The sequence below is a fragment of the Lichenostomus cassidix genome, chromosome 9, assembly GCF_008360975.1.
Source record: "Lichenostomus cassidix isolate B80296 chromosome 9, HeHo_3.0, whole genome shotgun sequence".
Taxonomy (NCBI): domain Eukaryota; kingdom Metazoa; phylum Chordata; class Aves; order Passeriformes; family Meliphagidae; genus Lichenostomus; species Lichenostomus cassidix.
Genome location: NC_139490.1, coordinates 5,113,651 through 5,138,339, shown reverse-complemented (window position 1 = coordinate 5,138,339; position 24,689 = coordinate 5,113,651). Strand labels below are relative to the sequence as shown.

The 24,689-nt window shown below is 38.1% G+C and overlaps 1 protein-coding gene and 1 long non-coding RNA gene across 9 annotated transcripts in view; one reads left to right on the top strand and one right to left on the bottom strand.

Annotated features, from left to right (window-relative positions):
- The window catches only part of NLGN1 (neuroligin 1), a 366,576-nt gene that overhangs the window by 63,346 nt on the left and 278,541 nt on the right, over positions 1-24,689 (bottom strand). The window lies entirely within an intron of this gene.
- On the top strand, positions 19,688-22,942 carry LOC146433110 (uncharacterized). Its single transcript, XR_014853993.1, has 3 exons — positions 19,688-20,090; positions 21,152-21,197; positions 22,696-22,942. It is a non-coding gene; the product is annotated as an uncharacterized LOC146433110 (long non-coding RNA).

Below are 24,689 nucleotides of genomic sequence, written 5' to 3'. Positions count from 1 at the left end.
ATCAAATTGATTTTATTCGTGCTTTAAATATTCCAGGTAAGGGGGAGTGACAGAGAAAAAAAGGTGGCCTGATATCTAATTTTTGATGCCAGAAAATAGCACAGGTTCAAAAATTATTTGAAATAAATAAAAGCTAGCCTCAGGTGCACATTTTGTATTCCCTGAGATGGTTTTGAAACATAATAAATTATTGGAAACAGAGGCTTTGCATCCAGCAAATTAAGTCAAAAAGCCCTCCAAGGCCAATACCACTTATGCTCTGCACATTACTGCCAAAGATAAAGCATTTATTAAGGCTACACTCTAAAGATAACATGAGCATGTGCAATATCAAAAGCAGCTTGGCCTTTGGGAAAGCAATGAAATAAACTATTTCCATTTCTTTAGCATACGTGGCAAAACGCTCTCAGATATTGTTTTCACAACCTATACAAATCTGTATTCTATGTTTAAAAAGTACAGACAGCATAAACACACTGGAAAGACTGGGGAGAATGGACTGTCTGGACCCAAATCCAAGGTCAGATAATCTCAGCTGAATGCAGCTGGAAAAACTCCAACCACTATGATTGCAATGCTAATAAATTGCAATGCAGAACATCCTGTGTAAAGGGAATGTTAAACTTCTTTCTTCCTTAAACCCAAATTGGATCCATTTTGCACAAAGTGTATCCACTGAAGACTTAGCTCCATTATGCTGCAACATGTCTAATATTCCATAAAGTATATCCAAAAAAACCCCAATTTGTTTTCTAATATGCCTAATGGAATGTGATTTATGGTCCCAAACACAAATTGGTCAGCTTGCTCAGGATGTCTCTCTCTGCAGACAGTGGGAACTCGTTTTATAAAGATTTTTTTGTTTGAACTGAACCAAAAATTTAGCTGAGTAAGTCCTTCCTGGGAAGTGCATAAAACGATGTATCCAGATGGCAGTGAGCTCAACATTAAATGAATTTAAAATTTAAGGGGAAAATAACACATTTTATATGTCTAATAATTTATAAAGAAAAGTACATGGGTTTAAATTTTCCTTTTTGTGACAAAATGTAATTGTTCCTTTGACACAGTCTAGTTTAAATTTATAGTTGCAATGAATGTAGCATCAGAAAAATAGGCCTGAACAGCCCAGTCAAGTATTTATAGAGCTACTGGAATTATCTATATTCTGCTTTAAAATTTTGGAGTATATACACATTAAATTGCAACTTTATAACCTCTTCAGTCTAGTGAGTAAGGTTTTAAGTTGTCACTCACAGCCTGATCTTTTTTATTACTTCAATTCTTCCAAGTACTGGCCATGGAAATTCTTGGCATTATTTACAACCACAACTGACTTGCACTCATCACTACTCCTGAGGTCTAAATCTAAAAGTGGGACTTTAAAAATGTCAATAGATACTAATGATCTAGGAGTTAGGGGGAAAAAAAAAATACAAGCACATAACAAAACTCATTCCTGGGTATCAGGAAGAGCAGATATAAAAACTGAAGGCTGTGCACATTGTCTGATATGCAGTGAAGCAAGACGAAAGCCTTTTGCTCTTCTCTGCTTAAATAGCCTCTGCTTTGGACTGTTTTATACCTTGAAGTGGTGCTGCTCAGCCTTAGTGATGGCTTAGCAAGGACTGAAGTGCAAAACAATTCTAAAGGGACCAGCATTTGAAATGAAAAACCTTTTCGCTTATATTTGTTCTCTTTTGTAAAATTATAGAATGATTATCATGTAGAGCTGCACTGTGTTTATGATAGAATTTTTTTTTAAAAAGTCACAGATTTAAAAAACCACGTGCCTTCTTAAATTTGTTCACATTTATCACTTTAATGAATTTAGTTCCAAGGGAAGACAAAATCAAAACTGCCTAACTGAAGATTGCCAAGGGATTTCTGGTTAATAAAAGGCAAAATAATTTTAAAATTCTTTTAAAAGCAAAAGGTAGAATTTCTGCACTATTGTCTTAGTTCTTCCTAATTTCAAAGGTGTATCCTAAATAAATTGTAAGTATTAGCTACTTTGTCAGTGCAATGGAAGGTGTGCTTGACTGAATTCCTGTTTAGCACTAACACAGTTCCTCTGGCCCAGCAGTATTTAATTCTCAACAACAAAGACTGAAAATTGGAATGTTAAGAAATATCACTGAGGCACCAGTAGGCCAAAAGAATGATTTACAAGGCCTCATTTGCACCAGCCCACCATCATACATGTATTGCAACGGATCAGATTCCAGCCAGACCGTCAAGAAATCAGTATTGCATTTGAAATGGATGTTCTGCCAACTCCAGCAGGAGCACGTTTTGCCAACATCAATACCAATGCACCAGGGAGCTCCTCACTCCTCCAGAGTTCTGAAGTGCCAAACTGAGATAAGCAAAAAGACCAAGGCTGCAGCATAAATAAGGGGAAGCTGCTGCCAGGCTCTCAGTGCTGCTGTCCACCAGGATCTCTGGCTTCTGGGTTAATTCTACCCATTAAAAGGATATCCTGAGCCTTGCCAGCTCCAGGGAAAGCTCACCTGTTTGGTTCTTACAGTGTGGGTTTATTTATTTAATTGAAATGCAATGTAGTAGCTTCAATGTGATAATTCCAGGGAATTATTGTGCTTTGGCAAAGTCCTTTATTTATTTTCAATTTCTGTCCAGTTTAGACTGAAGAATATGTAACTGTGTGGTAGCCCTGTGCTTCCTATGGGGAGTCAGCCTTGCTGCTGTACTGTTCACAATTTTGATTAAAAGTTATTAATTTTTTTGCGCCTTTAGAGACCCTAGGCTCTCTTATCAAGATGTGTTGATCCCACTGCAGGCTCAAAATCTCTCTCTTTAAAGAAGGCATCAGACTCATAATGATCATGAACCTTGATTTTTTAACAATAAAACCCAATCCCACACTATGCCAAATTCTTATTTTATATTTTAAGTGACGTGACAACAATGCATTGATCAGCTTCTGTTAAGAGAGGAGATGAATCAGCAGTATCCAAAATATATTACAGCTCTCTGCAATAAGACCTGAGCTTAAATCTGTGCTCCTTTAAACCTTGCTTTAATGAAATGCTGACCAGTGCCAAAAAGTGTCTCAGAACACTGGATTCCCAGCAGATGCAGTCCCCTCAGTGAGACACTCACAACACACCAGAAAATGTCACTTTCAGACTCAGGCACTTGCTCTTTATCCTCCCATGAGTCGATTGGTTCCTCATCATGACAACTTGTGAACTTTTAATGCTCTGCAAACATTCTCCAGGTATTAAATCAAGGTCATTGTACTGACACCTGTTTTTATTCCATTCTGGTTTTATTCACAGCAGATGTGAAGGAAGGTTGTGCAAGGTACTCATTCTAAACCACTCTGTCACCTGTCATTTATTTAACCTACTAGCAGAAACAAGCTAATGGAATAGTGCAAGGAATATCCTCAATCTATATTTCAAAATCAGATGGTTTTCTATTTATATGATATGCACCTATGTAATACATTTTAAAGCATAATCACCACAATCTGCAATAAAATCCTTATGAAAAAGAGATCAAATGACAAGGCATTTTCTTGTGAAGGAAACACAAGAAGAAAGCCTGCCATGGCTTACTGCAAAACAAAATATTCCCCCACAAGAAATATTGAGGCTAAAACCACTCATTTTTTCAAGCTCACTGATTAGGAAAGAGATAACAGAAATAATAACACTATACATTTGCACGTGTGTGAGCCATCTGAAGCCTTGGAAAATTTCAGGTTTAATCCAAATCAGCAATTTCGTGCAGCGCTGAACTCTGGTGAATGTGAGCACATTCTTAACACTCCCAGTGTCAGAAGCATTACATTTGCTCTCAGGTTTGGAGGAGACATGCACATGCTGATTGAAATAGTCAGATTAGCTCCCTCGAGATGGCAAGCAGGAAAAAGGGAAGGGCAGGGAGAGCTGCCTTGTGCCACTGAACTGGCTGGCACATCCCAGATACTCAGCGCTATCAGCAAGGCAGCAGTGTCACTGTGGATATCAGCTGGGAATGGTGGAGGAGTGCAGGGCTGATGCAGAGTCATTCTGAGCAACATACACACTCACAGGAGTAGAAACTTTCATTTAGAAGGCTCATCACTGGCCAGTGCAGTTACAGTTTTTGTGAAACCAACACCAGACCGACATGAATAAGGCACACAACCACGAGCTGAAGCAAGATTTATGATCATACCAGGCTCAGCCTTATTTTATAGCTGCCATATGAGATTTTAGTTCTGGAAAGAAGCAGCATTGATAAAGAGATTTAATTGTCTGTCAGCATGCCTCACACTGCAGTTACTTCATTTACTTCAAGCCTGAATCTCATTACTACTTCAATTCCACAGGTTCCCCTCTGTCTCAAGGTGGGTGCTTAATTAGAGCAACCCCTGCAATGCAAGCAAATACAGCAGGCTTTCGCTCTTTTCTCTCCCTGTCAGCCTGACAAATCTAATAGACTATTGATTTTCCATCCTCAAAGAGATCAGGCTCCACTTTTGCCATTCAATCATGATATTAGCTGTCCATTAACTCCAATTCCCTGGCCTGACAGCTTGTGAACACCTCCAAGGCTGTTCAATCAGCCAGTCAACACCCAGACAACAATGCAATTCCAAACCTCTTCTAGACCATAGCCCAGGTCTTAACCTTCTGCTTTCTCTCACTTCCTCAGAAGTTTATGTTCCTTTTTTCCTATTTCTTTTTTGTCAACTTAATAATGCTGTTGCTTATTTACTTACTGCACCTGAAAGAAAATATATTTCTGATTGAGAGAATGATTGTGTAATTCCCTGGCAAAATCATAATTTTTAAGTGAAGTAATTCCTACATCTCTGCTGCACCTGTAATGGCTCGAAACCAAAGCAAGCAATATAAACATTTGCTATTTGTCAGAGGAAATAAATTTGTCAAATCTCAGAGTTCTTCATTAACTTCAGCAGTGCAATCTGTCCTGCCACTTCAAAAATCCCAGTCAGGCATGATTAGCCCAATGAAGAGATCACTCAGGGTTTGGCAAAAAGAAAAAAAGGTTGATGGTTTTATGGTTTCCACTTGCTTATAAGTCTGTTTTATGAAGCTACAAGGAATGGTCAAGGATTCTCTGACAACTGTTCTTCTGTCTGATATTTAGGCATTAAAATGTACATTTAGCTAAATTAACTCCACATTATTGGTACACCTGTTCTTTATTTTTTTTAAGTGGCTGACAATCACCAGTACTTATCAGCCCATGGCATTTCTGCCAATTGCAAAATAAATGCTGTAAGTATTTCAGTCTGAGTTTTAATAGCTTGTAACAACTGTGGCATGAATGACCTCAGTTTGTTGAGCACAGCCACGCAATTGGCATGGACACAAAGAAAACACTTGTAGCTCATGGGAATTCCTTATTTAGGTAAAGTATATATGGAAAAGTGAGTGCTCTTGATAATCTGATCTATGGGATGCAGCTTAAATGCTATTTTTTTTAATTTTAGGCCAATAGATTGACAAAACCAATCAGCTTTCTTTGGGTTTATCTATAATCACAGTGGAACAAAGCTCACGTGATATTCTTTAAAGCTTTTTGTTTGTGGGGTTTTATGAGGAAATTAGGTGTTCACTGAAGTTCTGCCTTCCAGATTACATTTGACTCAAATATTTCACCACTGAAATTGTAACAGATACCTAATTCTGTCTGATGCCACCTTTAATTACTTGCTGGTTCCATTGCCTGGCATCCTCCCTGCAGGTACCACCTCCATTGATCACTTTGGATAATGTACATAACACCTGTGGAAATATTTTAGTTCTTTGTTGAGGGGATGTGCAGCTGTTTCAGTGTTAAATATCATTTATCTTTAATGAACAAATGACTGGTTTTGCATACCTCATGCTGAACGCAGACTAATTTTTTAAACAGTAGATGTGCTTTATTTTATTATTGGCAATATTGTTAATAAGAAATCTGTAAAGGTTTTAGGGAACATATTTAATTAACTAGTTCTGTAAACAGATTTTCTGTTCCATCCCAGAGATCAGGGATGTAATGAATTCCACTGGCTATATTATACTTTATGCATCCTACAATCAAAAACTTACTAGTTTTCTAGTCTGGCCAAATGAATGCACCTCAAAGAAGAGAGTTCATGTCCTCTATTAATTTCTCCCTGGGATTCTTCAAAAAAGAACTCTTCACCTAGTGAAGCACATTTCTCTATTGTGATGCAGAAAAAGATGAACTGGGAAGAATGAGACAGTCACAATCAGCCCATTTGTATTCTAGTAAGTCTATTTTATGAAGGGATAGAATACTAATTTACACAATACCTGTACCCTATGGTAAATATTTGACCAACTGCAAAATTACTCTCATCCCTAAATTGCACATCAGATCCACTAAGATATCACCAAGCAGTTTAGCAGCTCCCTTAAACAGCCCTCAGAGTAGCCTGAATTTAAGATAATCATGTTGGCACTTCATACAGCTGTTAAAATTCAAAGGCTATATGCACAATGATGGAAATAAGACCTATTTACCCTCAAATTTTGACACATTGTTCATACCTCACAGCCTAGTTTAGGGTAAACTGAGGCTATTGAATTTTTGAAACATCTCCATCCACTCACATTCCTCAAAGGATCCACTGTAAGTAGGTCTGCAGAAAATATATCTTTAATTAAAAGCCAGTGTTTGCAGATATTATACAGCATTCTTTCTTCATTCGTGGACATTATTGTAGAAGGGCAGATTTTCTGTTAAATGAAATTTTCCTCTCATAAAGCAAACAGGCAAGAAATGGGCATCATGTGTCACCTCTGATGACTTTGCTCCTGAGAAGACTTTAGCCTCCAAATATTGCTGCAATGATCTTGGTGAATTGTACAAAGTTTGACCACGTAAGATATCAAAAATATAAAATACACAGTCTCCAGAATACCAACAATGGAATTTTCATTGTTTATTGTCTTCTTTATATCTATTTATACAGGTTTTAATATACATTTATAGTCAACTTCCATTCAGATTCAATCATCTTCATGAAGATTCAGTACCAAGTACTTAAACAGGCACAAAGTCAACTGGACTACAGGGGTGCTTAAAGACTTCCAAAAGGAGCTAAGGTTAAAAAAAATAGGAGCCCAGAGACAAGTCTTCCCTGAAAGAAGCAAATGTGTAATTAAAGTTCCAATCCCATTCTGAGACTGAAAAATTAAAGGGAGGGACTGTTCTAAATAATACATTCTATTTCTAAAAACTTTGCACATGGTCCTTTTTCATCTCCTGACCTTACCATAGGGAAAATTGCTGTGTTTCTTTTAATAAAAATTACATCTCTCATTTGCAGCCTCCCAGTCTGTTTCATCTGGAAGCTGTTTCATCTATTCCCTGTAGGTGGAACTCCGTCTTTAGACCTTTAATTAGGTGGTGTTGCCTTGACCACTGTAGCTTAAATTTCGTTTAGTATTCCGATTCTAAAATGGCCACTTGTGTATTTGTGCTCCTGTATTGACCCTACAAATTTCTCTCAGAATTTGTTGGAGTTTTAAAGTGTTGGAGATTTTTTTTATTCACCTTGCTCTGTTTCACTGTGTTTTCTCCTAAGAAGGTCAATATCATTCTTTGATGAACCTTGATTTTATTGTTTCAGAACTCACTGCTGTCTCTTTTGAAAAACACTGAATAAATTGGCTAATAGAAAGCACAGAGTTCACTTCCATCTTCTGCAAAGTGCTGTTTCCCACACCCCAGTACACATTTCTGATTAGCATTGCTACAGGTTAAAACCATGACTTGTTGATGTGATTTATCTACTGAATATTTCATGTATTTTTGATACTATCAACGATAAGATTTTAATGAATTGTTTACAAGCATTATGTCAAAGACCAGCGAATAATTTTGTCCATCTGTGAATGTGTTCAGAGTTAAAACAACAAACAAACCAAAATCCCAACAGCAGGTACATAGAAGATATCTCCCAATAGAAGATCCTGCCTGATTTCTGCTTTACTTCAGGGTGGAAACTTTGGGTTCATATTTTAATGTTGATCCCTAGCTGTTAGGGCACTGTTACTTCTTACTGCACTTTGGTTTGAATTTTCATTTGTATGCAAATAAGTCTCTGATTTATGGCACCAGTAAAGATATTACTCAACGACTCCTATTTTTCAAACTTGCTTTCAGGGTATGTAGAATTAGATAAGCAACAATTTTCTCTGAGCCTGCATGCTGGCAAAATCCAGTAGATCATTAAAGCATCACCCTGCTTTTTGCTAAAAATCACATTTTCAAAAGAGTTTATTTCTTTAAAATATGAAGAAATAGATCTATACTTCAAAAAGCTCGATATCTTTGATTATCTGGTTCTCTAGTATAGCTGAAGCTACCCAGGCTCTTAATTTACAATTTGTTTCCAAGACACTAAGGAATTTTTAATAATACTTGAAAGTCATACCTGAGTTTTATTGAAGTTCAGTCATTGGTGACAAAATTGCACACACAAACTAAAGGAATTAAATTAAAACAAAAAGTAGAAATAATGGTATATCCTTCCTCAAAGAAATTCACATTTCCAAATTCTTCTTTCAACATAACCAATCCAAAGTTGGATTGATACAGTTTTATTTTAAAACAACTATGACATCGTTGTCATGATACATCTGCTGAAGAAACTGGAGAGTAAATTTTTATCCATGTAAATCACCATTTTCCAGCACCTTCTGTACCTTTACAACTCATCTGAAAAATGTGCTAACAATCAATGCCTCAATGTTCTTTTACAATATTTAACTTCGTACTGCACCCAATCTATCACAATTAAGCTTACTCATTAAACCCAGAGAAATGGAAAGACAAAAAGGGACAGTGGGTGGGGCAGGGCACGAGGATCTGCTAAGGAATTTTCTTACATTGTCCTTCCAACACTGGAAGTAGCTGGAAGCAGTCTCAGGTTGGATGGTCTGACGTACTCGCTAAATTAGAAATTAAAATAATCTTTCCATGCTCATCCCCGGCGTGATTCACTGAGCCCCATTTCCTCCCCGTTTCCTGGTCACATTAGCTCCAGCTGAGGCAACGCTGTCATTAGCGAGATGACTGAGCTTCTGAGCAATGAGTGGGCAATGGATAATTGCAGCTCAAGGCTGGTTGGGAGGAATCACCACTGCTCCAGTTTGGTGGTTTCTGTGCCCATGGAAGAGCCACAGAGAGGAGAGGTGGGACAGAACAGCAGGAAAGGAGCAGCTCTGTCCAGCAGGACATGGGAAATGCAGAGTGATTCCAGCCATCCAACGCTCTGGAGGTGGGCATCACTTTTATCATTGTTCTTCCTACCCACAGATTTCACCACATCACTTCACAGACTGATAGGCCAGATGCTCCAACTATGTGATCTAATTATGCAGAACATTATGTTTTGAAATGAGCAATTTATATTGGGAAGTGCAGACTGAAAATCCTTTGATTTCAACACTCTTCTAAACACAAGCCTGTCATTTATTGTGTATATGGCATTCCTTTTTATGAAAAAGTATTCTTGTAGTTAATTTTTTTTGGTGTTTTTGTTTAGATTTCCCCAGGGCAACGACCAAATTAATATGTTCCTCATGGGAAAACACATGTTGGTAATAACACTGCAGACAAATTAGGTAGATAACCTGGAATCACAGTCAAAAGTAATCAGATCAGTGCTGAGTTCTAAGACAGAAAATGGGAAGTTTTGCCTTCTGTAATATTTCTAAATTAGGTTTCCTTGTATGACCTAAAGAAAGTATTGTAGAAGACTTTACACGGAGCACCTGTGCTAGTGAAAAGAGATTTTCTTTGCTAAATAAAGAATAAAACTTCAGGTTTAACTTCAAAATCCACCATTTGAAGTGTAGAGTCTCAGGAAGAGAAGATTTTTCTGGGCTACAAACCCAGTCTAGCACCAGAAGAGCACAGACCTAGCAATGCATAAATGGTACATCTTCACCTGCACCTGTTTCTTTTAACAGCAGTCACAAATGTGTCTCTCTGTTAACCAATGGAACTTTCACCTTGAGCCACAGAACAGTAAACCCTCTTCTTCCCTAAATTTCCCATGCTCTGTTATAGCCTGTTGTGCTGCCTACAACCCCTGAGCCACTCCAGATAAATCTTCCTCTATTTTGTACTTAGAGTCTCTGGACATCCAAGACAGTTGTGCTCTCCCTCCCCTATATGTTTACAGCTTGATTCTCCTTTCTTTACAACAGTGTAAATCAAGGGCCACTCCAATGAAATCAGCACATTCATGCTGATGTAAAAGAGGCATTAGAGACATATCAGACCCTTTGTTCAGTAGAAATTGTTACAAGTAATTCAAATTTTGCTGATTATTCTTCATTTTCATGTTTTCTGAGCTACCTGCATAATATAAACTTAATTTCCTATCCTTCTGAGGAGATTGGAAAGGATTTGTTCGCATGGATGTATGTGCCAAGACAGACACAGAGGAGTGACAGCACAAAACATGAATTAACTCACTGTCTTGTTTTATAATTAAGTGCCATTTAATATGATCCATTTACAGGAAGAAAATAGTTTCTTGGCACAAGTGGGTGCTACAAAGATTGTGAGGATCTGAATATGTATATTTATAGAGAGAAGACAATTTCTTCTATACTTTCAAGTCCAAAAAAATATGATAGCAGAAAAAGATAAGTCTCAGATTTCTAGAGAGGCAATTCTTTGCCATGATGGAAAGTTTTCTGGCCTCTACTGGCAGCTCTTCATAACCCCCAAGAGCCCCTGAGAAATGGAGCCTCAAGCCATGTTTTACAACTCACCACACCATGGTAGAAGCCTGCCATTCTACTGCTTCTAAAACCAGCAAAAGGTATCCCATGATCAATTATCTCATGTGTAAAATAAAGAAAATGCACTTTATAAAATCTTTATAACATGGCTGTCTTGGTATATGACACCTTCCAGAGCACCTCTAAATAAGCATTTGGGAAAAGCAATCTGAGTAAATGGTTTTAAAGACAGGTTATTTATTTATTACACGAGACACAACTTCTCACATTATTGCCTCAAGTAAAATGAATGCTGATAATGCTCCCGTCTCTGAAACTGAACACATTTATATTAAAAATGTAGAAAGTACAGTATACACTGAGGTGCAATCTATTGACTGTGTCAGTAATAGCAGCTTTTTCATTTTTCCCCTTGTAATAGAAGTCATTGCTTGCATTCAGAATGTATTGTCAAGCTTTATTAATCTCAGCACAGAGGCCATCCTGGGCCTTGAAAACTATTGCTTTTTTTTAAAGAGATGGTATTCTTTTTCTATGGCCTGCTCGAGATCTATTTCAGATGTGTCATAAAAAGAAACTTCAAATTACAGTACAACTTAAACAACACTTAATGATCAGTGATGTGTTTAAAGTCTTCCTTGAAAAGCTTGAAAATGAATTATAATATTTTCAATTTAAATAAGGAGCTTCCTTGCAGGTTGGCAATCACATTGTAAGATGCTTCTTTGTCTCATTATTCTCAAAATAAATGTGATTATTAGACACGGAAGGTGATATTCTGGGCAGAGCTGAATGCATGCTCTCAAAGAAGAGTTGAGGAACATTCCCCTTTGAGCTCTGTAGGCAGAGCAGTCACTCTGGTGTCTTAATTCCAGAGCTGAAATTCTGACCCCAGCGAGGTCACTGGCATTTTTCTATCTGCAGGGTTGTTTGGTTAGGTTTCTATTTCTAAATCTGTGAGTGCACAGAGGAAGTAGTTATACCACAGGCACCCCTGATAGGATTTGGACTGCCCCAGTGTGAAGCTGAAATGCCAGGTAAGCCTGGAGGATTGAGGAAGGGGGGAGTTGTTATAAGGTGTAATATCTGCATTTGCACTTGGATTTTCTCTAAAGGGGAAGAATGCAGAGGTGTAGAATACACCAGAAACCCCTCAACAGCCATCATTTATATTCAGTTTACGTTACATAAATAATATGTTACAAACAGAAATGCTCTCCCTGTTTTGCAGCATTAACAGCGTAATATTCCTAGAGTGAATGTTGATTTACTTGTCCAATAACCACTGAGGTTCCAGAGACGAAGGACCTCACAACCATTTCCAACACTGCTGCCCATCTGACACACCCCTGACCTACCCACATCCTTGCTCCTGCATCTGTTCCAAAAATTACTTTGTCAAGTGATTTGCATGAAAGATCCCACACAAGTCTTATGGCCCTGAACAAGGACCAAATTTCAGGCAATATTATTAAACACAGGATTTTGTACTGCGTGTAATGGTTGAATTCAATCCCATTAATAGTAATATAGAGTGGTAAAGACCCTGAAATATGAAAACACCAGTTTAATTGTTCTATCAATAGTCTGAATTGTCTTTGGCATGACTATAGGCTTTCATCTCCTGCTGTCTCTGGAGAAATGGTATAAGTATTTTCTAGCTTTTAGTAAGGCAGTGAAAAAATTTATGGTGGGGCTTGCAGTTTTCTAGCTTTACATGCAGGTGGCATAGGCAGGGTTATCAACTTGTTCTTGCTACTTGAATATAAAATAAAATCATTCCCCACAACCAGGTAGCTGCTGCTGGAACCCAGTCCCTGTAAAAACCTAATGCTTTGTGTTTAGCAAGTTAGTGCTGAGCAAGATTTCACTCAGCATCTTTCAGTTATTAAGTCATTGGAAATTAAAAAAGAAAATCAACTCCAGTAGTAAAGTACTGAGATTTAAATCTTGCAAGGGATGTGCACAAAATGAAATGGAAAATCAGATGCAACTAATGAAATAAAAGCAGCTCAAATGCCTTGTGATTTCCAAATGAAATTTGATAAGCCAACAAACACTTATACACTAACTCAGATTTTTTTTTTAGGCTTGATTTTTAATTTTTCTTTTAAAAAGTTGAAGGTAGTTTCAAAAGCTTAGTAGAAGATTCAGATTCAAGGCAATAAGATAGAAAACTACTGCTGTGTCTTGGTATAAAGCTGACTAATTGGAAGCCCTCTTCACTGGGGAAAATAACTTTATGTCATTCCACTAGAAGACAATAACTTATTACTAAGTTGGCACCTTCCCATTTAATAAATGTATTTGCTATTACTTTGGGGGTGAATGTTACTGACATTCAACCAACACACTTTCCAGGAATGGGCTGCAACTTCCTTGCACTATTCCTTGCATATAGGTGGCACTAAAGGTATGCAATGAGTTATTGCTAGCTATTTATTATATTCCAGTTTTCAACCTATTTTAAGGTACACACTATGCAGAGCTCAAATATTGCCACAGTTTATCATATTTGGTTTTGCACATTTTGCAAACATGAGGGATTATAAATTCCAGAAATCAGTTCTCCTTCAAGCTGGAATTCTCAAGAAGTACATAGGAGTTTGGTACACTCTTTTCTTCTTGAAAATAAAAGGTATCCTTTCCTAAACCTTTGGTCTATGAAAATCCAAGTGCTTTTCTTCTATATGAATTGCAAAATCACACCTTAAATAAATGTTGAGCAGCCTTTGAGAATAATTTATACTTTTTTCAAAATGGACTCACACGAAAAAAGCAGCTTTGCTGCAGTTAGAGAGTAAGGGCACTTAGTCTGTTTAATACAGGGAATTGCTGTTGAAGTCAGCAAGAAATTTTTATGCCAAAGAACTGTAGAATGGAATAAATTTTGGGTAATTTGACAATTCAAGTAATCAAAGCACCACCACATACTCGGTTCTTTCCGGACTGAGTACATGATGACAATATCCTGTTTTACTGCATTATGAGATGCTGAGAAAAATTAAGATTCTAGGAAGAACTTGTAGTATTAAATACCAATAACAGCCTTTAACACTGTACATTGATGGAACAACATTTTGATATCTTCATTTTGGCCACAGCAACTCTTTTTATATTTTAAAATTTCTCTTAATTGATAATTTCTTTTACCTTTCAATTTTCAGCTTCAGTGTCAGTGAATATGTTGTATATAGATTAAATCTACTCTGAAAGTATCCTTTATTGAAGCAACACACTCATTTGCAGACAAAATACAGAATATATATATATAGGAATATATAAATACTTAAGAATATATGTCTTTTCAACTGGAAAAGACAACTTCCTCAAGAAATAGGTGGCTAAGACAAGTGAACAGATAATAATTGAACTTTATTCGCCACTTGAGCTTTGCAACAAGTTTAATCAACTCAAGGAGAACTCTTCAAAAGCACTGAAACTACAGGTCTATAAATGCCATTCCATGGGCTAAAGGTAGAGCTGATGATAAAGGCATTGTCTTCTGCTGGATGCTGTACAGATTAAACTGCATCTATTCACTGGGAAAAGCAGTGAGACTTCACCATCTGTGAATCCTGCTGAGAATAAAAGCAATTTGCAACGAGAATGGGGTGAGAAACTGCTATCAGACAGTGCTGTGGAGAGCAAGTGTGCCACACAAACTATTTCCTGTACCCGAAGAGAAAGACAAGGGAATTAAAAACTCCAGATCACTTTCCAAATTACTGGAACATTTGCTGAGGGGAAGTTGCTTACCTGATATGAGGTTTTATCAGGTGCAGAAGTCAGATGTAGAATAGGAAAGAATTGGTTAATTTTAACACAGAAAGATCCTTACAATCACACATTAATTAATTGATCCAAAAGGAATAAAGCAAGGACTTAATTAATTAAAATGTTTTTCTATTGTTTGAGAAGCAGGTCTGGTTTTGGCCACTGTTTTTGTCACAGGATCAAGTATTCTGATCAAAATTACTTTCCTCTGTAGGTAGCAACAACTGCTATCACAGAATTTTTGACAGTCAAGCAGTCCCTGCCCAGTGTGGAAGGTCCTGTGCCCAAGCCCAGCAGCTCTTCAAAACCAGTCTTTGGCTGGCAACCTCTGTCCTGCCACTACATTGTCATGGTTGTGTGGTGGTGGCAGAAATAAAAGGAAAATAAAAAAGGAGAAACAGTTACTACCCAATACTGGGGCATAAACGATCCATCCTGCTATATTTATTAAATGCAAACTGCATATTTTTCATAGAACTAAAGCTTTAATAAGGCCTATGAGTTCAATATTCCCTTTCTTTAAAAAAAAAAAACCAAACCACCCCAAGAGCTAGGATTACAGCTCTTCCTCCTTTTCCCCCAGCAAGGTAAAAGATGCTAATGCAAAAAGGCAGAACAAATGGGCTCTTTATTTTTGCAGGACAAAGAGCATTTGAACTCCATCAGTGGCTCTTTGACTGCCTTCAAAGCTTGTCTCTGACTAAATTAAAGCCTCTGCTCGCTTCTGATTTGTAGCACACTGTGGGCTTTCCATTGCACTAGCAGCTAGATGCATGTAATAGCTACCTTACAATAATACAGTTAATGAAGAAAATCAGAATTAAGATTTAGGAAGGGCTATGTCCTCCCTAGATGCAAAGCAGTGTAGCTCCCCTAAGATCAATTTTTATTATGCCACTTTACAGTGGCTCAGAATTTGCCCCCTAATTCAATGAACTAGCTCAGAGAGGAAAGTCTTAACCTCATCCTGTATAACCAGGGTAGCACATTTGGAGGTCACTAATAACCTGAAATAGTTTAACTGGAATTAAAGTGATTTTGTGAAGTTAGAAAAGCACGATTTAGCAGATGAACTAGTGAAATTGGCCCCAAAGTAAGAGACCACTGATCCTCATCTCACTTAATTTAAAAGGCACTCCTGTGAAATCTGTGAGGTCATCTGGGTACAAAAAACCCCCAACCACAACAATGAAGAGGAGAGCAGAAAAGCAGACAGAAACCATTTACAGGGCCATGCTCCTGATGGATTGGCACTTCCACATCATGACATTACAGAGACTGGTTAACACCTGAGAATTTACATGTGGGGGGTTAAGGGGTTAAATGTGCCATTAAAGTGAAAATGTACATTTATTTCCCCTTTTCTCATTGCAAGGCTGCCACTGCACTCCTGAGTGAGGAAGAGCTGTAGCTGCTGGAAGATCTTGCTGCAGGAAGAGAAAATAGTGATGTCTGAGCAACCTCTTTTTGGTGTGAGAATGGCATAAACTGCACTGGTTTACCCCATGTTCTTCCTGCACAGGAGCATGAAGTGACAGGAAAAGATTGGTATTGTTGAACTAAAGCAAATAAATCCACAATTTACACCCGAATGACATTCAGTCTACTCATACTAGCGTCATCCCAGTTTTCAACCATGTTACACTACAGCTAATAAGTTTTGAAAATGCTTTAAAATCACTCATTGATTTTCATTAAAGAAATCCAAATACCAACTCATGAGAAACTCCCTAATGATAACTAAAACAATAACCTTGAAATGCTGCAGTGTTTTCTTTTAGGCGATGCAGTTTACCTTGTCTTCAGTATTTAGAAAATGAGAAAATATTTCAAGGAGATGAGCCTCAATGGAGATAATATTTCTATAGTAATACCAAGTGCTCTTATGATGAGAATATCCATGAAAGAATTCGCTCACAAATGAAAGGCTGCTCCCAACAATTTAAAGTTTCAAGATGGTGAAGAGAGAAAACAGAGGTGAAAGTTCTTTTGGACCCATTAGAAATGAAGCTAAATTGCTAGAATTGGAAAAATAAGGATTACAAAAGCTCCATACAGAAGTCACGTGCAAGGTTATTTACCACAGGCACTTACTAAAATCATGAACACAGGGCCAAAGTAGCAAAGATTCACTGGAGGCTGCAAATCAGGAATGGAAAACCTCTACATGCACTTCATAGAGAAAAAGAACAATATGTAGTCAGACCTGTTTAAAGCTATATTTTATCATGTGTTTTATTTATTCATTATATTATCATTCAAATGATGAGTTCTAAAGTGACTGATTATTTCATTCCTATCATTTAAAACTGTGCAGTTTGAAAGAGACATTAGGACAGCAGTATGCTGGGAGACAGAACATATGAATCATAAATAAAAGAGAAAACATACATGCTTAGTGCGTGTCACAAATTTGAAATAAGTTGCTTTGGCACAGCCATGAGACAAATCCTTCCTGGAGGTAGCAGAAGGGATTAGTAATTACATCAAAATATTAATGTCCCAATTGACTTCAGTGCCCAGCAGGCAGATGCTTTTCCAAAAGTTTTGAGAACACACGTGCTCCCATATGAAATACATGAGCTGAGCAAGAAGGGGTGGGAGGAACTGGATTGCTTCTTTTCTCCACTTCCCACTCTATTACACTGCATACAGTGGAGTATCTGAATAGGCTGCATGGCTCAATTAGTGCATGGAATTAGCAGAAGCACCTGCAGAATAAGGTCCTTCTACATTTACCATAAACCTGGATACTGGGCTAGCTTTTTTAATGAAAAAGAAATTTGATACTTTCAGCTGCCCAAATCCATGGTTTGGCTAGCAAATAAGGTTTACCGTAATTTTACCCTTTCCAGGAATCAGGACATTTACTTATTAAAGCATAAATATTAACCTCTTAAAATATAAATCCCATTAATCCAACGGGATTGGGATTTCATTTGAAGGGCACAGTGTGGATGTTCAGCATTGCAGAGTCTGGGCACTCTGCAGAGAGGGACCCAACAGGAAGGACACATTTCTGCCTCTCCCCAGAGCTGGATAAACCACCCACAAGCTGTTGCTTCCAACCACATGTCCCTGCAGCACAGCAGACACAAATCCTCCCCAACCTCTGCCCTGTTCCTCATCTGCCCCTTTTCCTTAATGCTACTTTCAAAATGTTCCAAGTTTCGTGTCTGGCTGCTCGTAAAGCACAATAAAAGAAATAATGTCTATTACCCAGCAGCCACAGCAGAATCCTGTTTGTTCCTTCAAAGTACCTTTCAATTTGCTTTTTAAAGGGAATGTTTTGCTCCTAATGATACCAGGCTAATAATACCGCAGGTTTGTTTTTCAGGTAAAGCACTAGAAGTGTAACCAAAATGTCTTTATTAAGGCCTTTATGTTGTGGTGTTAAAAAAACAGAAGTATTTCTGTTGTGGAAAGACCAATACACCCACAGCCCTAAGCAGTCTGCAGTTCTCTAAACTACTAATAAACAAATAAACAGGTAAGGTTTTTCCACCCATTTACTTAAATATATGCAAATCCATGAAGAGCCATCAAACAGAAGTTGCTTTGCCTTCTACAAACTCTGCACCCAAAACATTTCAAATTAAGAGGCTCTTCCTCAGCTCAAATCAGCTCACATCACCTATGACTGCAAGTAAATAAAATGCTTATTTTGATCGAGATGCCAGTCTTTCCTGTGATCACTCACATTTCCTGCTGTCTAAATTGATTAATAGTCTATTTACTGGGAAATTTGCTGCCTGAAAGTTGCAACTGACAGTTTAGGATTTTCTGAAGGCTGCTGGTTGCCAGTTCTAGGACTTCTCCCTGTTCCAGGTCATTGCACCAACATGTTGGTACATTCTTCATGACATTTTGCAGCACACCACTAAAAAAGCAGCTGTATGTATGTGAACAGGCATATCATCTCGTGTTTCTAAGATTTCAAACAAAGTTTCATCTCCTTCAGCTCTGTCAGTCACAGAAGAGAACACAATTTACACCTGAGTGCCTCAAGCATTGCAAATGACTTCTCTCCCACTCCCATTTCCTCAGCAGATTCTGTGAAATATTGCAGTTTGGCCAGAAGCAGGGCTCTGTGTGTGATTGCTGCAGGCTCCAGAGTGCTGAGCATTGAGGGTCTGTGCACCTGAACAATGTAAACTCACTCTAAAAATGCCTCGTCTTTCAGGAGAGGAACTTACCTCTCTAGACTCCTTGGCTCTTTGCCTTGAACGCTCCACAAGCAATTTTGGGAAATATTTTCCCCGAAACCACCCAGGCTGCAATTTCTCAGTGATCTACTGAAAAGTGGAAAAGAACACGACAAAACCAAGCTCTCTAAGGAGGCAATCCCTGTTAGTTCAAGTTCAGCCCACACTGAAGAGCATGACCAGGGCTGGGAACAAGGTTCACACCACCCTGCAGGATTCAGCTGAAGGTTTTTCCCATGCCAGAAGGAGGAATTTTGTGGTGTCTCTGTCTTACAGCAAGTACACACACACATAAAATCTGTGGACAATTGAAAATTAAAGGAACATATTTCACTTGGCTTTCAGCTTCAGCTTGTCACTAAAATCCTATGAAAAAAGGCTTTATTTCAATAGCCCTCCAATGATTAATAATTTTCTCTAGTTTCATGTTGTCTGCCATTAGTATATTCAGATTTACTTTCTCTACATTGTTTAGAAGTCTCAGATTAGCTCAATAGCTGGCGTTGTGCAGCTGTATTTTCCCCAAAGAATTTGAAATCCTGGTTATAATCAACAAGGGAATAAAACAAAGAACAAGAGAGACAAACTAAAAAATTATTCTAGAAAACTCCATTAAGTGCTGATCTCACACTTGTAGGGTTATTATTTACAAGTCTCATAAGTAATTTTAAATGAGCTTTTAGAGGCAGAATACAGCGTTCTTCATTTTCACCAGGAAAGAATAGAAATGGGTGAGGGAATTCTCTTTTAGATGTGATGAATTTAGCTTAAAACTAAACAGTCACGTAAGATCTCTGGCATTGCTGGGGTGTTAGTTTGGACAGATGACAGGATGATGGATCAGGTTTTGATTCAGCAGCACAGAACAGTTTTTTTAAGCTTGTTGCAAATAAAACCAATCAAAGATGACTCATGGTGGGAAAAGAGAAAGCAAACAGGACACATAGCTGTAAAAAAACCTCACAGAAAGCAGGATGGCAGCAAAGAAGGACTTCCTGGAAAGCAGTCTAAAAGAAGAAGAGGAAGAGAAAGAAGGAATCAGCTGTCTTGACAACTGTCAAGTGGTCCAGGCTAAGAACAAAGAGCTCATCCTGAAGTTTGCCTAGGAAATGAACGCGTTTTCATTAACATAAAGAAAATACAGAAAGGACATTTCATCCAGAGGTCCAGAAGAGAAGTCCTAGACAACATTTGGAAACACACTGTCCATGAGCTGAAGATGAGAAGAAGAGGGAGGGTGGAAAAGCTCTGAGAAAAAACTTAGCACACAGCCGTGGAGCCCTGCAAATTCCACTTGGTCTGTCTTTTCTTGGTGTTCACGTGCCTTCTCCAATCAGCAAGACTGTCAGAAGTAAGTACACAGCTCTGAGAAAAGTACCCTCTTACTTAACTGCTTTTGCTGTAAATTCAGCAAGAAAATAAGTGCCAAATGATTCCCCTATAATAGCTTCAAGGAAAAGAATGCATTTTCTCAGATGTCAGTGTGGGGTTTTGCAAATATTGCTATTTACGGAGTGGGATGCACTTGAAACTCTAAGAAAAGTCACAATTTGGGTCTAGGATCCTTGAAATGATATTTTAAAAATGTCCTTCCCACCTCTCATAATGCTCTTCTCAGAGACAGCGTTAACTGCATGCACATAATGTGGCGTGTAGGTGCCTTGTCTGTTAGCAGCAAAGTAACCATGTATAAAATATTCCAGCCTGATTTGATAAATTAGAAAACAAAGTAAACCAGACAGGTAATTAAAAGTAATAAACCAGGTTTAATTGGTTGAGTAACCACGTAGAAATTCAGCGCCAGCAGCAAAGGTATAAAATACAGCAAGTTGGGTTTTGATGTCGTAAGTATCCCTGATGCTGTTGAGCCACAGTAATTTCAGATACCGTGGGGAAGCTCCTGCTTCATTACTATGAATGTAGAATTCATTATCACACCTCATTCTATACACTTCAGGAAGATATGCAGTGCAGATAACTGACATATCAGGAAGGTGATTAAATAGCAGCTACTCAAGAAATATTGCCAATGGGGCCCAAAAGGCATTTTTATTTTCCTGCTGGGCAAGTTAATAAGTGGCCTGATGACCCCATCTCACAGCAATGCAGCGTTAAATTTCAATAGGAGTGATGACAAGCTTCCATAAATAAAAACATCCATTTGGAAGAGCTCCCCACTGCACAGGGGTTAGGTGAGGCACCTGGCTAGCGCGAGGATTGCAGCTAAGAGTTTTATCCTTCAGTGCTGCCACAAAGCTCCAGGAGACTTGCACAGGCACAGCCAGCCAGCCCTGTCCAGAAGCAGTGGATGTTCTTAAAGCTCAGTGATCTCCTGAAGGCCAGAGCTAGATAGTAAAGTTAAAGCTGTCAAATTACATTAAATGTGACACCATTCCCTTTTGACTCTCTCAGCAGAAATGCAGTTGGAGCAGCAGCACGGATGGGCTGGGCACAGAAGGTGGGTAACCTGAGGAGCACGAGTGTGATGGGAAATATAACGAGAAACTCCAAAGTTATTGGCTCATTAACAATGCCCTACAGGAAAGAATTTTCTGTCTAATAATAGAAGGAGCGCAAGCACAGATTCTCAATATGATCTGAAGCCTGTTTAATTCCACTGCTTTGGGAGTAGGGCTCTTGATTTCTCCCTTTCTCTGTCACTTACATAATTTGGGCACTGAAGTGCTAACTCTATTATATGGTTCAACATGAAAATGGAGACTTTTTTTCAAGCTTCATTAACATACTGTTGCAAAAATTGGCCTCAACTGAAGCTCAGTCATTTTCCAAGACTCACGGTCCCCAGCACAATTTGTTGCTGAAAATAATAAGATGCAGTTTTAAAAGGCAAAAACAGGATTACAAAATATCGTGTGTGATTCAAAATGGAGAACGCAGAATAGATAAAAACTCTACAGTATAATTAATCTGAATAGTATTCCTTTTGGGCCATTATGCTAAATTTAATACTAGCCACAGCACTGCTATGCCAAAAATGTCCTGAGAAAACAGTCCATATTTTGCCCAGTCAGGTCAGCAACACCTTCCAGAGATTCAAACTGTCTACCCAAAATATTGACCTAAATTTAAAAGTATAAAGTTACTGTGAGAACAATGTTCCTGCATCCTAAAAAATTCTGACTGCATCTGTTTTCACAGAGAAGAAGAAAACTACACTTTCTAAATCAAAGGTATTGCAAATCTCAAACTAATAAAAAAACCCAGGAAAATAAATAATCTACAGTTTCAAAGCCAACATCTTCTGATTACTGAACTCAAGCAAATGCTTCTGTCTTAAAAACAAGCTTATATCTCAGGTTTCAGTGAATATACATGCCAAATGGTTTTATTTGGGTACGAGTCACATTTTTAATAAGAGGAAAAAAAGGAATCAAAAAGCAGTTTTTGTTTTTCAGTGACTGTGAGAAACCAAGAGAAAATAGATATGTATTCTACGCAATTCAAGGCACAGGTATTCATTATTTATTTTTATTCTGAAGGTGCTATTTTAGATAACATATCTTGTTTTTCATACATGTTTGCACTCTCCAGCAGTGAAATAATTGCACTGTCAATAATAGAGATAACTCAGTGGAAGAATGATGCTGTAATGGGAATAAAGAAATAATGTGTCATGTATCTTAACTGATTATAATTAGCAAAACATTTACAACATTCTAGCAAGAGAGAATTGATACAGAGAACCAAAATCCTTATTACCTGGTGCCACATACACCTTGAGAGGTGAATATAAACAGAAAACGTCATCACAGTGCCATATACATCTTTCAACACAACTGAGTTTTCCAAACAACCTGCCTCAACCAAGTAGAATTCTGATTTAGGGAAAAAAAAAAGAAGACAAGAAGGTGCTACTTACTCAACAGAACTTTGTCTTATGTGAATGCACAGAGTGACAGACGATTCCTAACTCCTTCCTTTTTACTTCTCTACAGCCTTTTTCTCCTTTCAGGCTTTACGGATCCCAACCAGCGAAGTCAGAGCAAGCAGGGTAGAACTAACGAAGCCTCTACCTGGATGTGCTGCTTTGGTTGCCATAGTCCACACTCTTAACCCCTGGCAGCCTAACTGGCTGCTGAAATGCTGCATTGGAAGTTTCAAAGAAGGCATTTGTAGGTAATTAAGGCTGTTTGTACCAGATCTGGGTTAAAATGCAAAAAAAAAAAAAATCGATGTATTTTAGCTGTGAGAGAGTCTGAGTGTTTGCAGCTTTAGAACTGAAGGGATTTGCAATGGCAATGACAGGGGAGCAGCAGGCACGAGGTGACACAGTGGCATCAGTGCCCTCCCTGCCCTGGGTGGATCTGCAGCTTGGTCTTTGTCCAACACTCACATGTTCCACAGAAGCCTTTTCAGCAAACAAGATGTACAAACAGAAGTAGCACCTCTAGGACAAGCAGAATGATCCTTTGTGCTCTAGTAAGCACTGGAAAGACTTTGTCGAGAGAACTGCCTCTGCTTTTGGAAACCACTTTCCCAGACAGGAGTTAAAAGGAGAGAGAATTGTTCAGGGAACAGCAGCAATGACAAGAAACAATATGAAATGAAATGTTTAATGTTAAGGAAAAGGGTATAAAAGAGATTTGATAATATGTAAATGAATCCTTCTTTTAATCCCTCCTTCATAGATGGCAGCATCAGGAATAAGTGAAGCAAGAGGGATTTTGGATAATAAATAGGAAAAAAAATTTCTAAAGATAAGGATAGCTATATACAGCCATCTCCTCTCAGGAAGTTCACAAAGCTGGATGTTGACACCCATCAGGAATGACAGAAACGTGGTTGATCCTATTTGGTGCAGATGAATGGATTAGACAACCTCAGGGAGCCTGACTCTTGAGACAGCACTTGAAATACCTACAGACTGGGAGTCTTTGAAATAGCATCCAAATGCATGTTTATGTCTCAATAGCACTGCAGCAGACTTCAGGGATTTGATTTGGTAGTGTACTTCAGGAAGAGAGGCCATACCAAGATATGAGTTCCTTCCATTTTTGAGAGAAATACTGGCTAAATCTGGGGGTTGAAATTCTCTGTTGTAGACATATCAATTCATGATGGAGCTTGAGACCAAACAGAAAAAAACTTTCAAAAGGGTCAGTTTTGGATTAGCAGGACTGTCTCAAGTTCATATTGTGGGCAAGTGTTAGGAGGAATCTTCAAGCTGGTGTAAAGAAAAAAATCTGTACTTTTCCATTATCACTTCAGTAATATTTTCTCTATTAAAATAACATCTGTTGATTAATTAAACACCTTAGCATAATAATCAATGCACAAAAGAAAATGCCTCCAATATTGATTAAAGCTTCCTTTGAAAACCCCCTTGAGCTCTTTAATCACAGTTTGTAGAGAGATGGCATTTTCTAGAATAAAACAGGACTGCATAGGAAGTGTGAAAGTGTGACAGAAGAAAGGTACAAAATATGTAACTGTTTAGCTGAGGATGTTGAAACAAAGCATGTTCAGCAATGGAATAATGTGACGGGTAATTTACAGGGATCTGATGGAAGCTGACTGAATGCCAAATAACCTGGTTTAGTCACTTTTTTTTGGTTTTTTTTTTTGTCTTCCAGATACTTTGAGTATCTTTTTTCAAAGCTGGCTGTAATTGACACATTAGATTAGTTACAAGATCACCTGCCAGGAACAAAAGGGGATGAATGTTGTTGTTGATGTTTTTGGGGCCATCCAGGAGTAATGGGCTTGATCACTCCTGTAAGATACAAGTACAGAAAATTATGAGCCTCCATGTGGGTAACAGGGAGGCTGATGGCAGCTTTTGCACACTTTTCCTCATTTGGGAATTAATTCCTAAATAATATATATGAATTAATAAATATTTGGATGAAATGCAAAGTCTTTAGAGGACAAGCTGGGAATATTTCAGGCTCTGGTCACTGAAAGCCACAGAAAGACTCTTTATGGCTTC